The sequence below is a fragment of the Dasypus novemcinctus genome, chromosome 2, assembly GCF_030445035.2.
Source record: "Dasypus novemcinctus isolate mDasNov1 chromosome 2, mDasNov1.1.hap2, whole genome shotgun sequence".
Taxonomy (NCBI): domain Eukaryota; kingdom Metazoa; phylum Chordata; class Mammalia; order Cingulata; family Dasypodidae; genus Dasypus; species Dasypus novemcinctus.
In genome coordinates, this window is record NC_080674.1 from 2,647,900 (window position 1) to 2,663,441 (window position 15,542).

At 42.2% G+C, this 15,542-nt stretch overlaps 1 long non-coding RNA gene across 1 annotated transcript in view; it reads right to left on the reverse strand.

Moving 5' to 3' along the window:
- Window positions 1–9,633: 9,633 nt before the first annotated feature.
- LOC139440140 (uncharacterized) overlaps window positions 9,634–15,542 on the reverse strand; it is a 29,594-nt gene continuing 23,685 nt past the window's right edge. Inside the window, exons 3-4 of the long non-coding RNA XR_011650205.1 lie at window positions 11,414–11,534; window positions 9,634–9,904 (exon numbers count right to left, since the gene is read on the reverse strand). This is a non-coding gene — a long non-coding RNA (uncharacterized lncRNA). The remainder of the gene's footprint in view (window positions 9,905–11,413; window positions 11,535–15,542) is intronic.

The following is a 15,542-nucleotide window of genomic DNA, read 5'->3' on the forward strand; positions in this document are numbered from 1 at the left end:
AGAATGCAGGATTCGCTTGGAAAATAATGCGTAATTGTTCGCTTCCCGCACAATATGGTTCTTTCTATTCCTCAGAACAAAAGCATTTCAAATTCATTCATGAAAACATTCACAGAAAGAGACTCCGAGGATGTTATTTTTGGGATAGGAGAGCACATCTCCCCAGGCCCCTGAAGTCATCAATGCTGAATTCAGGGAACAGGGGAGCAACAGTAGGCTATTGTCACCAGGCCTTGAGGACAAGGTAGAGCCGCGCCCTGGAGCACACCCTTTGCTCGACTTTTCCTTCTTCCTCTCCTCCCCTTCTGCTCCTCTTGCTTGTCCCATGCCTCCTCTCCCTCTTCCTCCTCCTCCTCCTCTTTCTTCTCCTCCTTTCTCCCTTGTCCTTGTCCTCTCTCTCTCCTCCTCCTTTGCATTCGTCTTTTCCCTTCCTTCTTCTCCTTCTGCAGTTCTTTCCGACTCTATTTTCTCACTGGTGATGAGGATATACTGTAAAGTGTTGTTAAAATTCCTATTTCAAACCTGGAGTTCCTTTTCCTTAACAAAGAGTATCCATATTCTTCTTCCAGCTTGTTGGCACAAGCTGGTGGGAATCAACAGACCCCATCCCCATTCCCTCCTGGGCGCCAGTGGGCAGTGGGGACACAGTGGAGATGAGGCAGGCACAGCGGGCCAGCAAAAACAGCCTGCCCTGGGTCCTGGGCTCTTTCAGCTTCCTACCTTATATGCCAGCCACTCATTTCTTTTCATCCATAAATTAGAATAAAATAAATGCTTCACAGTTGCCTTCCATAGACAGTCTCAAATTTATTGGGTAGAATAAATAAAGGATAGAGGTTAAGAGCTGCTATTATTAACATGATGGATTTTCAGATTTTCATTATTTGTGTTTTTGGTAAAGCCTTGTAAGTTATTATAGAAAAGGTATCGTGGTCTCTTTTTAAAAGCTGATAAAGGAAAGCGAAAGTGATTGCTTTTCATCAAATGCCATGCTAAAAAATCATACTCAAAAAAATGCCATACTAACAAATACTATGCTAACAAAATGTAATTTCAAGCCAAAAGATTATCTAATTGAGTCAAAGTTTCAAAATCCAATTCACCACGCTTTAGCTGCCTACAATTTGTGCTATAATATAGTTATGAAGATACTCAAGTCTGGAACCAGACCGCTTGTTTTCTAATCAGAGTTCTGCTGCTTACTAGCTAATCTCCAGGGGAAGCCACCAGATCTCCATGTGCCTCAGTTTCCCCATATGGAAATTGTTCATCAGTGTAGTAATTGCCTCAGAGGGTTGGCGTAAGAGTTAAATGAATAGATCTATGTAAAGGACTCAACGGTTCAAAGCAATCTAGCTCTTACTTTTGCTAAGAGGTTGCCCTTGCACTGACTTCTGAAATGAGGGAGAGGATGCCATAGCATCTGGCACTTGCTGCCACTATGAACAGAAACCAGTATGTCTCCAGCTGTCTACCCTGTGAGCCTGCCCTTAGCAGCCACAGGAGCTGTCCCCAACTAAACCCTGGCTAAAAGGAAATCCAAGGCTGATGGCATCAAAATCTCAGTCTCTCCCACTCAAGAAGCCCCTGTAGATTTTCTCCTCCCTGTTTCTTCTGCTCCCATCTAAGTAGCCAGTTCTGTTGTCAGAGCTGAAACACTTCTGAACCCCTTTGATCTAAAATACATATTCTGAGTTTTTGCTTAAAAATATCTAGCTTAAAATTTGAATTCCCTACAGTTTTTGAAACTGAAATTCACTGGGCATATTGAGAAGCACTCTTTGGAGACCTTATCACCAACATGTGTACACCAGTGTGCCTAACTTTCATGTAAATACAGTGAAACACGGCAGCTGAGAAGGAGGGGCCAAGGACTGGTGAATCTCTGAACTGGACGTAGAGAGTAGAGAAAAACTCTTAGCACAGCAAAGACAAAATTACATGACTTGAAAGATAATGTCACAAAATTAGTTCTTTTCATCTCCGTTCTTGCCTCTGCTCCATTTATTAGACAACAGTTTCTCCAGGTCCAACTTTAATTTGATAAAACACACCTTTTTTTTTTTTTTAAGTTGCTAGTTGAGCAGAAATGACATTTCCAGAAATCCGTGCTCTGCACGTAACCCAGGAAACTCTTCCTTTACGTCACTGACTCTGGAAGGTAAATTCTCAACTTAGTAAGCTAATCACCCCTGAACTTGGGACCGAGGTGAGGTGGTAATGGGTCCTTGGCTCACAGCGCGGTTCCGCCTGCTGAGGGCTCGGGGACATGGACGTGTGGCCGGCTCTCCTGCTCCCGCGGATCCAAATCCAGGCCCCTTTTGATCTCTCTGCCGTGAATACCCAGGCTGCCCATTTCAACATGCTTCAGGACAGGATTGCGGCGTGGAACAAAGGATTATATGTGCTTGGAATATTTCATTCCAGAGAGAAACGACCGTCCCGATATTGTATTGCAGTCTTTATTCTGCTTTCAGTGTTTGTGTTTTTGCTTTCACCTCAAAATAACTAATTGTACCTCTAATTAATTTTCTTAATATAGAGGTTAGGCTATTTAGATTCTAAGATATTCTCTTGCTTACCAATGTTCAAAGGATCAGGGTGACATATTTTGAAGGTTTTATGATCATGTCCTTTTTGTTGCCTCCTATACAAGGCTAAAATCAGTAAAACCAAGATCCTGTTAGAATTAATACAACTTTAAACACATCCCCGGTGAAGGTTGGGTAAAACCTTGATATTTCTATCTCTACCTCATGTATAATGAAATGGAGCCGAAAGGTTGTGGGTACAAGTGATGTTTTTTTCAAGCATTCCCCTGGAAGGGGCAGCCGCCTTCTGTCTGCTTCAGGCTCGGAGGCAATGGGGCATGTAAGAGGGTCGCCGTCCAGGGCAGCCGCCGCACAGCGGGGAGCGACTTCCCAGGCACCGCAGAGCAGCTCTGGAGCAGCGTGACAATTTGCAGTCAAGGAGGGAGGACGTGTGATACGAGTTTCCACTCTTAGTAAAAACGTACAAAGTGATTGTTTGTGAAGTTTATGCAAGAGGAAGTGTGGGGGTTGTAAAGCATAATATTTATTTGGATTAGGTACCACACTTTTCTAATTTGCCCTAAGAAAAGTTACACTGGAAAGAGAGAAGATTTGGAATGATTCCTTTAATAGATCTTAGGGATAACGTTTTTTTTTAAGCTGAGGAGGACAAAAAGAACATTCTTCTGTTTTATTTATTTTTAATTGAAGACACTATACAAGCATTTGCCAAATTATTCAAGTGAGAGCCATAATTAGGCAACACAAGTGGGGAGAGAGAAGCAGAAGTACCACAAAGAAACATCTATTTATGGATATTACCACACATAATGAAAGCAAAACAGTTGTAACCATATATTAAATTTAGAGTATCATTCCTAATAATATTGTCCATGTGTAAAGCAGTTGGCAGATACATCAACATAAGAACAAATTCATGATGGTCAGATGGTTGAGAAACTAGTGCAAATAATTAAAGATTAAATAAATAAAAGAACTGGATATGAACAAAAAATAGCACAGGCTATATGACTTTGTAGTATAAAATGAAGTTGTTTTGTCATGCATTTTTTATTATTGTTTTCAAAATGCTAACCACATAATTGTCAGACAAAGTTGGAATTTTTTTCTTAATATGTTCAATAAAAATAGATGAAATAGGAAGCAAAGTTTTATTTCTCAAGTAGGCACAAGATCCTAGACTAAACGTAAGAAAAAAACCTGATATATATTTACACATAGCTTCTATGCTACAGTCTTTTCACATATAAACAGGATATATACATGTCTTCCTTCTCTTAATCCACAAACTCATGGAAATATCCACATAGATGTATCAGTTAAGAGTTGTTGTTGAATTATTGTCACCTCAACCTGTTAGCCAATTTATTCATTCAGAAGAAAATTGTCTCTATAATCTGTATTAAGTGCTATATTTTCATGTCTGTACAGATAAATCTCCACGATACCAGCCCAAGAAACCTTCAGAAATTTAGAAACATACAAAGATGGTGCAGGTAATTTTATCACCACTTCCTCCATCTCCACCATAACCTCATTTTCCTTCCAAAGTTCCAACAGCCAGTGACTGAGTCTGCCCTGGGTTTGGTGCATAGCACGTGCACAACAAGATGTTGAGACTGAGAGAAGAGAAAAAAGAGCATCACATAAACTGAAAAGTACCTTTTTCTAACTGTCAGATCAATGTCTGAAGAATCAAAGCAGATTTTTGCCCAAGTGTAAGACAAAGAAGTAAACTAAAGCCCTCTCTACCTAGCCTGCTTGTTATTTTCTTACATTTTTCTTACTCTCTTGAAAGGTTGTGTCCTTCACTCATAGAATTTATTGCCCAAACTTGATATTCTTTTCTGAACTCAATAGGAAAGAAGTCAGGAAAAATTTTGTTTGCTATTAAAAACCAACGGAACTTTCGAGAGTGTATTTTCTATTGCATATCATCACAAAAAATAAAAATAAGATAAAAACCTCCGGTCTCCAGTCTCCAGAGGTCTTTGTGTTCCAAGTTCAGGAGTGACCCTTTGAAGGGGTTTTGGTGACACTCTGAGAAGCGGAAACAATGTTTCCATCCACCTGGCAGCAAAGCATTTCTAAGAGCTCTCCTTCCATTCCTGATGCTGTTGGCCTCCTCCCCAGAAGCAGTGGCTTTGAAACCCAGATCAGACCCTGGCCTGCCTGGAACCCCTGAGAGCTCCCCTTCGTGCCCCGCCTTCCCTAGAACAGCCAAACCCCGGGCTCTGACACGTGCCTGACCTGGGGACCTGGTCTCGTGCCGGCCCAGGCCTTCTCGGGGCCCACGGGCCTTTCTGCCACTGCGCCCGGCAGCCGCGCCCAGCCTGCTGGTCTGTGTCCTGGCTCTCCTTCCTGAGATGCCCCTCCCGCTCCCCTCCCCGTCCCCATTGGCACCTGCTGGCCACTCCTTGACCCCGCCGACATCGCCCCTGGACAAGCCTTCCGTGCCCACCCAGTCCCGCTCTCCGCACGCCGCCCTCTGGCTTTGCCCCTTCCCGTCACGAAGGCCCTCATCGTGCGGCCTGCCTTCCCCCCTTAGAAGGTGGTCCACGAGCTCAGGGACAGCGTGTGCACTTGGCACAGTGCGATGCCTGCTCTTAGCGGGCCCTTCGCAAGCCTTGGGCGGGTGGCTCCCCAAATCATACGTGAATGAAGCAGAAGGTAGACGGAACCGCAGCAGAGGAAAGGGGCGACGGGGAACCCCCTGGCAGGCAAGGGATTGGGCAGCAGAGTGGCCCTGTCGTGCCCAGGTCCACAGGCAGGTTTGGCAGAGACGACCCCATTTCAATGTGATGGAGGGAGCGGAAGGGAATGAGGGTGACGATGACCTGTGGGCCTGACACTGGTGACGTGGGACGGAGCAGGGCTCCCCCAGGAGTCGGATGCGCATCTGGGCAGAAGGTGTGTGCCCAGGTCAGCTGTGTCTGTTTTAATCCCTTCTTTCCACACAATCACTGTATATTGTTTTATACATAATGTGGCACGCACAGGACCAGATGATGGACTTCTTCCAAAATCCCTTTCTATTTTTTTTTTTAAGCAAATGACTATGCATCCAGAAAGTCCTCTCCAAGAGAGCTTTGCAAAAGATTGTTGTAGTATTTACATTTTAGAATCAAATGAATGGCAACCTTTGATACTGCAGCTTCATGTCAACACATACTTCATCGCCACATTTGCTGTGGGATGTCTGTTCACTATTTACTTTTCTTGTCCTTTTCTTTGACAAGCTTCAGTCGGTATGGGGAAGAGGAAGTCACCGACCTGCAGCTCCTGAGAAAACATAAAAGCAGCTAAGATTCCAGCACTTTTCAGTGTGTGGCTGTTCCATCCTTTAAAGGAACTTGTGCAAAGATTGATAGCTAAATAAGAGAGATTACAATAGTCTTATTATTATACACGTTTTTAAAAAGTAAATGTGCAAAACCAAACGGCCTGGCTGATGAAATCCTTTCTTGCAAAATATAAAAGCAAATAAATTACTGCCATAACTTTTTTTTTTTTTGATAAGAGTTGACAGCTGTTAACATGTGAAACTATTATGATAAACTAGAATACCCTGGAGATGTAGCATTATTTAAGTATATTTTATGTAGCATCAGTTATAGGAAAATTACTCAGGGAATATATTTTGCAGAATATTATTTTTGAACACAGATAGAAATAAAGCATGCTAAAAAGAAACCAAGGATTTTTAAAAAATTACATGCATATGAAAATTATTAAAGTAGCCAAATGCATTATTTCTTAAACAATGTTATTCTGATATTCTAAGCTTCATGAATTCATGATGATTCTGTGAATTCATCCAGGCTTACAGAGTACAACCACCACAGTCATTGAGAAGTCGTTATGCTTTTTTTTTTCTTTAAAACCACAATTTTTATTAACTTACAGCATAAATGATGAATGCTGAACCTAAACAAACCAGTCTTTTCTCAACACATGCACTTCATAGTGCTTTGGTCACAAAAAAAAGAAAATTGTAAAGCACTTCCAAAACTACTTCAAATTTCATTTTAAGTGGTGCCTATTTTTGGTATTTTCTTCTGAGAATACAGTGCTTGTGTGAATGTATGTGTGCATTTGCATTATACATGGGTTCTACTTATGATGGATTTTAACACAAAACTTATAAATAATAGGAGAAAATTAAAGGAAAGCTTTTGAAAAATGCAGTATTTAAAACATAAACTTAGTAGAAATTCTTGTACAAGCTTGAGCATAAACTACATTTGCATTGGTTTGAAGTCTTAAAAAATAGACCAACATATAATACATTAAAAATATGGAGTGATTGCACCTTAGGTTTCATTTTGAATATTCAAGGTAATTTCCATGTTGTAAATAGTATCTTTGAAAAATCCCATATTTATGCACAAACAATGAACATTTTAAAGAATCTTACAGGTGAAAAATTCTCACTGTGAATTATGGTATGTGTTTGAATATTGAAGACGCCAATAGAAACTGAATATTGATAAAATGAATTTCTATTTTTTGGAAAGAAAAATTATGTTTTACTCAAAACAATTCAATATTATTCTTAGAGAAAAATATTAAATTACTTGTGCTATTGACCATATTTCCATGTTGCTGAACTATTTGCTACAGCCCATGTCCAACCAACAGAGTAAATTTCTACTCCTAGAGAGCTTCATCTTGTGGCATATTGCCAACATCTACTTGACATGTCTTTCTTTTTTTTTTTTTTACATTTTTTTAATGTTACATTAAAAAAAATATAAGAAGTTCCCATATACCCCCCACCCCCCCCCACCCCAGTCTTCCCACATCAACGACACCACCACCGCCGCGGCACACTCATTGCACTTGGCGGACACGCCCCGGAGCACCGCCCCTCCCCATGGATCCCAGTGCACATTGCAGTTTACACGCTCATAAACGTCAAAGCTCCTAATTTTTTTAATGAATTTAAAAATTTTTTTAAATGATTCTAATTTTTTATTAGAAATTCACTACCACATTCTTCAGCAAACTTGATTTTAAATTATGGTTGTTATGAAACAAAGGAAATGAAGACAAGTCATTGTTTTTAACCTACTAGCACAGGCAGGAGCTGGGGCCCCAGAATTGGCACAATCCCCTGGAAGCTGGAAGCAGGGAGGGAGGAGTTCAGACTTCTGACCCGCAGAAATGTGGGATCATAAATGTCTTGTTTCAGGTGATTCGGGTTTTATTCTTCTGTTACAAAAGCCTTTCAAAGAAATGCAATAGCGGAAATGGAGATGCAGGACAGACAGGCTCTGGGAGACTGGCCGCTGTGCTGCTGCGTCGGGCGTTCCGGGACCCCCAGGCTGTGAGGTGGGACGTGCCGAACTTGAAGCACTTGCCTCTCCCCAGATTCAACCACCATCTGCTGACCCTCCACAGAGCAGCTACATAAAAGGAGGTTTGGCCTGCTGGTGGGTACTATGTATGGCTATTAGTTTCCTAAGGTTCCTGGAACAAATTACCACACACTTGGTGGCTGAAGACGGTTCTCTAACGGTTCTCCACTAAAGGCTGAAGCGCGTTTCCAGGGCCGAAGAAAAGGTGTGGGCAGGGGTGCTTCCTTTTGGAGGCTCTGGAGGATCTGTTTCCTTTTTTCCAGCTCAGTGCCCTTCTCCATCTGCAAGCCCTTCTCTTCCACCTGGCCTCCCTCTTGTAAAGAAACCTTGTGCATACATTTAAGGTCCACTGGATGATCCAGGAAAACCTCCACATCTCAGAATCCTTCATTTTATCCACCTCACCCAAATCTCTTTCACCATGGAAGGCAACATCTTCATGGGTTCTTGGAAGAAGGTCCTGGAAATCACTCCTGGTGTTCAATTACAAGTCAATTCCAGAGTCAGGCCAGGCTCCAGAGGTCAAAGGCATGGAGACCCAGACTGCCTTCAGACACCAGCTACCAAGTCGGGGGTCCCCGGGTCCACCTGCACTTCTGACCTCCTGGCTACTAATTCTGGGGTCCCACCAATCCCTCGGTTTCAATGCTTTGCTAGAACTACTCACAGGATTCAGGAAAGCTGCTACACTTAAGATTATAAGTTTATTATAGGCATAACAGATGCACATCAGAAGAAGAAGCCAAAAGAAAGGACACAGAGTGTGAGTCTGAGAAATCTCAATGGCGAAGCCCCCGTGTCTTCCCCGCATGGAGTCAGCTGCATTCCCTTCCCAGCACAGAGATGTGTTATCAGTCACGGCAGCTCCCGAGGTCTGGGTGTCCCTCAGCCTTTGCCCCTGGTTTCCTCTGCTGCTGTGAATGTCTTTATGAAGCACGAGGTCCACGCTCCGCATTCTTCAGTTTTCATTCACATGCCACCATCTCAGGGGGCCGTTGGGCATGCTGGTTAATTACGCCCACCATTCTCACTCTGCTCTCCTGGCTTGTTTTATTTTCCTTCTTCTTCTCAAAATGCAGAATCATCAAACATACTATTTATTTATTTCTTATTTATTGTCTGTCTGCCTGTCTCTTCCCCATAATTGCAAACTCCAAAGAGGGGAATTTGGTGTGTTTTATTCCTACTCATAAAAAGTACCTGGCTTAAGGTAAATGTTCAATACATAATTAAAAAATATATATATATATATATATTTAAATATACTTAGATTACACAAAATGTAACATGCAAAAATATAAGGGATTCCCATATGCCCCACTCCCCACACCCTCCACTTTTCCCCATATTAACAACATCTTTCATTAATGTGGTGCATTCATTGCAATTGATGAACACAACTTGGCGCATTACCACTAAGCATGGATTATAGTTTACATTGTAGTTTACACTCTCGCCCACTCAATTCTGTAGGTTATGATAGGCTTTATAATGGCCTGTATCTGTCCTTGCAATGACATTTAGGACAATTTCAAGTCCCAAAAATGCCCCCATATTTCACCACTATTTCCCTCTCCTTGCCTTCAGCACCTCCAGTGCCCACAGCCTCCACATAAATGATGAAAGTTTTCCATTGCTAGATTCCAGTAAGTCTATAGGAAAATACCAGTAAGTCTACTCTAGTCCATAGTTTATTCCCCAGTCCTGAGGATTCTGGATGGTGATGCTCACTCCATATCTATTTGAGAGGGGACCTCCATTCGACATGGCTGATGGTTGGGACTTTCTTGATTGCAGTTATAGACTCTCTCAGTTCCTTGGTGTGGTGGTTTACCTCCTTACTTCCTTGTTGGTTGTCCTGGGTGAGTCCAATGAGCTGGAGAGTAAGTGCTGCAACTCCATTGAGGCTCAGGGCCCAGCTGGCCCATGGATATCTCAAAGATTGAAGTCTCTTGGATGCACATTTACCAACTCCAGCACCAACTATAGATTCTAATAGAAGGGAAAGAAGAGGCACATGTAGAGATTTCACAACTGAGCACAACTCTGTCACACTGGGGAACACAGACTCCAAAGTAGGGCCCCCTGGCCCTATCTGAGCTATCTGCCTTGACCATAGGACTTGGGTGTCTCCAGAGCCCTCAGGAGTTCCACTATTCAGGGCAGTTAATACATAATTTTTGAATGGAACAATGAGCCCCTACTTGCCAGGAACCAGCCTCCCTGGTGCCTTTTCTCACTTTCAAGGACAACATGCCTGCACAGAAATCAGGAGGGTGAAGACTTGAACCCACGTCAGGCAAAGCTTACAGAATGTTCTGAGACCTCAGGACAAGGACAGAGCTGGTCCACATTTCTATATCTCGCCTGTTCGAGCTCCCCTTTCCTCTGCTTGGGGCTTCTGTCCCCTGGTTTTAATTGCAAACTTACATTTTAGTCCCCTCTAAGAAGAATAGGATGGCTGTTGATGTAGAGGATGTGGAAGTTTAAGAATTATTGTTTTCAACACCTCGCTTAAATAGACAAGTTATTCAAATGAATGCAAGGTTTGGTAGATAAACCCAGATTAAGAAGGAAAAATAGTGTTGCCTTTTGGGAGAGGGGGTGTGCTAACTCATTGCTTGGTATTACACATATCCTCCCTTGCGTTAAAGAAGTTCTGAGTTGAGTATACTCAGAGAGAGAACATGTATGTATATTCCTTGAATGTCAGGCTAGGATTCAGGTCCAATTTCCTGCTCAAAATAGCAGAAGAAAACAACATTCTTTGTGCAGATGGTGACCACAGACTGTTCTAACATTTCTCTTTGAACACTCCAGATGTAACCTTAACAAAGTAGAATTTTTCTGGTGCCTTCATGAAAACAAGCCAAGGCCAGCAGAGGAAAGCCCCATGCTTTTAACATTTGTCTGCCTTGAGTTAGCATTAAGGAGTCTAAATCAGATGCCATCAGAGCCTCTCCTTTCCAAGTGTGAAAAGCTGGACCACGAGAATGTGTGGTGTCCTTTAGAAATTACTCTCTTGGGAAATAGGTGGTCATTTAGTTCTCAGGGAATGGCAGGGCTGCGTGTGCTGTAAGACTGAAGGTTGAGTAACAGCACAGTGAAAAATAGAAAGTGGAAGTGAGGAACGAAGTTAAAGAAGAAAAAGGTAACAAAATCAGAAGAAATAAGGACTCCCAAAGCATTGTTGGTGATGGACAGATTTTGCCAGGACTTGCTAACATTTCCAAAGGGTGGGCATGCCCTTCGGACTTTGATCTCCATCTTCTCTTAGAGCAGAACTGCTGAGCAGGAAGCTAGAGTCCTGGACGCAGAGCAGGGTCGCCCAGCCCTGACCTCCGGCCAAGGGATGCGTCCAGCTCAGAAGGGCTGCCCACAGGGAAGAGGCCAGCGATGTGGACGTCCTGCCTCGCTGGATGGCACCCTCTCTGTCTCTCCCTCTGGTCTCCCTGGTCTCCCTGTCAGCCAGAACCAAGGGCTACTGACTTTCCTACTGACCAGTCTTCTGAGCACGGAGCCTCGTGTTGGAATTGGAGGGCCAGGATCAGGTGAGTGGACAGCGGAGCTGCCCAGCCAAGCTCCTGACAGCACCTGCCTACAGCACACGGGGTCCGTCCATCTGCAAGGGAATCCAGGAAGGAGAGATATTAGCCGGGACAAATTGTCAGTACTAATTAAACCAGAGTCTGTTAAATTACAGGAGGAGGGAACAATGGGAATTAGAAAATCAACCAGCATTTCCAGCTGCAAAAAAAAGCTACATTACATGATTTAGTCAGAAAGTTATTAAAGCTGGAAAAGAAAATGAGAGATAAACATGGCAGAAAGAACTCTGTGCCATATCACCTAAAGAATGCACAATTTACAGGGATAAAAATTATAAAGGAATAAACTGAACAGGCAATATGCAACTTACAATTTAATCAGCCAATAGACCAATTTTCAACTTTGTATTTGCTATAGACTTAGGAATAAAGAAAATCAATAATCCTATGAACACAGTAGAATACAACTTGGTTACAAAAACATTTGTCCATACATTCAAAATAGTTTGCAGTACAAATATGACATAAATATCAGTTTGTTTTACGTTGGCAAAGTTGAGTAAGAACTGTCTTAGCCTGGGACCCTGAAGAAGGAGACCTAAGATCAGACTTGGGAGCCAATACTTGATGATGTGCAGTCCAGGGTGATGAGTGGTAGATTGAAACGTTGACCCGATAGATGCATGCTCCACATCTGAGTCCAAGTTTCCGTGGGTGTGGACCCATTGTAAACAAGACCTGTGGAGCTGTTATTATCAGCTAAGATGAGGACCTATTTGTCAAGACATCTCTGAAGATACTATTCAGGTGTGGCCAACCCGAATCAGGTGAGTCATCTGTGTTGCTGGGAACCTTACTATGAGAAAACTGGGAGTTGGAGAAATCCACAAAAAGAAGCCATAAGCCACAGAAACTGGAGAGCAGCACGAGACGAGGTCTGCCAGCCTGACCCGGGAGGCAGCATGGCCTTGCACCTCGCCAAGTTGGCCTTGAGAAAGTCAGGGCTCGAGGCTTCAGCCAGCCCATTGGGTGGTGTTTGTCCCAGCTGCCTGGTCAAGACAGAGTGTGAGTGTGAGGTGAGAGGGGAGGGAGACAGGGAAGAGGGGTATGGACTCAAGGAGGTGCTTCCTCAGCCATGGTTGGTGGAGAGTGGCAGTGTTTTGTGAACGGTCTCTTGGAGGCATGGTGGGGAGGGAGATGACCTGCTGGCTGCCCATTTCTCCACATGCTCGTTGGCCAGGGTTTGTGCCCAAGCGAGGTGACTCCCCACTAGGAAGTCAGATCCTCACCCACTGCTCAAATAAGGGTCATGTCACTGGAATCAGAACTAGTACCGAGCACGTGGAGAACAGTGAGAACAAGCAAATCTGCAAGGCATAGAAAATGCACCCAACACATAGCATTTTAGGACAGAAAAATTGAAGTGAAAATTCCAAAAAAAATCCAGTTCGTTAAAATCTAATATCTGACCCAATTTTGCCAAGAGTAATTAGATTTTGGTTTTGTTCTCACTTTTTTTGAAATGCTGTTTTTATTTTATATTGATTTATTATTTGTTAGCAAGTATGTATGTAACCCACATACACACATATTGCTAACAGAATAAAATTGCCTGGCTACATTATAACTTGGAAAAATTCAAGTATACATGCTTCTAATTTTTAACATGCCATTCCCACTCTTATTCATAATTATTTGGGCTTGGATACACAAATTTAATTATGTCCCTTATTGGCCATTTCTAACTATGTTATGTGTGTTATAAATCTTGATGTCATTGCAAATAAGAGCTTAAACTTGTAAACTCCTAACCACTTTCACACAAGGCATCTTTGTGATTTGTAGCCTTTATTCCCTTTATGAATGCTGATGAAAATTAAGAATATGTACTTTATAAAGTATTTATCCCAGGCTGTTTTGGTCCAAGGCAGAGCACACATTTTATTTAAGATTTTACAGAATTTTAGTTGTTCAAAAAGTTCTAGCATTGCTCAGCCCCAATCAAACATGGCTTGCTGGAAGAACGTGTGTGCCTGGTTGTTGCCTTGGAGATCAACTTTTCAGAAATACTAAGTTCAGCCCAGCACCGCTTGGTCACACCTCCAGCAGTCACCAGGAGGTCAAGTGAAATGAAGGATCTCTACTAGCAAACAGTGGGTTCTTACAGCCTCTGTGACCTTGGCACAGGGCATTTCCCGGGGGGCAGATGACCTCTGCAGACGGTCAGTTCCCGTGGGTGGTCACACATCCTCCAAGCCATGCCCCTGTGTGCATCACTGGTGCTCTACTTCATGAGGACTTCATTACTCCAGCAGGCGCCTTGGCTTCCCTCTTCTCTGATACAGGCGGGCTCAGGCGCCAGGCACGTTAGCATCGTTTCCCACGCACGGACAGAGAAATAGGTGCCGCTTCATAGACACAGACGTGATTACATGCATGACGTTTTGGAAATATTTATAAATACATTCAAATAGACAGACACTTTCCATATGCACAAATACCAGCTTCATACATCACCCCAGGGCATTTTCTTAGAGTCTGTTTTTATGCACAAACAAGGGTTAGATTTGTCATTTTACTATAGGGCCTTATTTGCAAATCACAACTTTGATAAGCTTGGATGTTGCTATTTGAAGGAATCTTTATAATCTCTTAAGATAAGACTGAATTTAAGCACTGGAAACAGAAAAACACACGTTTTGCAGGTGTAGTTGGCCATCTGTGTGTGTGCCCACACGTGCAGGTGTGTGTTTCCCTGCTCAGTTGTGTTTGCGTGTGTGGTTCAGGACTAGTCCGTTTAAACTTACTGCCCACCAGCACAGCATCTCTCACCCAAGCTTCTGGTCAGAAAGACAGGCTCAAATCTCAGCGCCATTACGAAGCATTACCTAACTCTCCTACTCTCTGTTCTCCATATTTGTAAACAGAGCTTCTTAAGTTCATAATATTGTTGTGAGGATTAAAAGTGCCTCCACTTCCCATTTCACCATGTGATTGGATCACAGATATGGGATGCCAATATAATCCCCGAAAGAGAATTCTCAGTGTGGATATATGTGGATGTGCACATATACTAGTTATTATAATTCCACTATTTCATGGGCAGTGAATGTTTCAGTCTAAGATAATAAAAGAATTTATTGAGTTATAAACCTCTAGTCCCATTAAAATTAAAACCAAATTAAAATACATCTTTTCAAAGAAAGGTAATCAATCATATAGTTCAATGAGACATTTTGGCTTTCATCGATTTTACTATATTTTACAAACATTGCCTATATTTTACTCATGCATAAATTTATTAATCTCATTTGTATAAGCATGGCTAACATGTTCCTTGACGTGTGGCCCCAGCTTCTGTTCAATAGAATAATGACTCGTTTTTGTTCCAGCCATTTCTCTGTGTCATCGCAACATTGAAATGACATTTTAAATATTTCCTTTGTCTTTCTGTGATCATTTCCTTAAATAGTGATATTAATAAAATCATATGAGTTCTGAAGTATTTGTTCTATTTCTTTATAGAACTATTATATTAACTCCTTCTTTCTCATTTCAGGCACAACAACAGTATTTCCCGTAGGAGACGTGCACAGAAAAGCGCTGTCTAGAAAAGGCTCCATCTCCTCTCCTTCTGGGAAAGAGCTGTGATCTCCTCTAGAAACAGTAAACGAACAAAAACAGACAAAACTCAAGGCAGTCACAAGTGCAGTGAGTCTCCCTCTTTTGAAATGTAAAATCCAGCGAGCAGTTTTATAAAGTAGATATTTTGTGTGCAGTGATATTGCACACAATATTGCACACAATTGGCATGCACTTACAGTTCACAATGAACATGTAAAATGAAGCCTTGTGGAAGCTGCTGTTTTTAAAGAATGTGTATTAATCATAAAGGTGAATGGGTTACTTCCAATACCATTTCATACTTTCACCTAAGTCTTCTCTCACTGACAAAATTTTAACATCTAAGAAACTTCTGCTCAAGTTCTGATGATCTTGGTAACAAAAGGCTACTTCCATCTTTTGAATGGATCTGGTTTAACTCATTATGTTTTCTCCATATTCTGAGGTTGGCTTCCCTT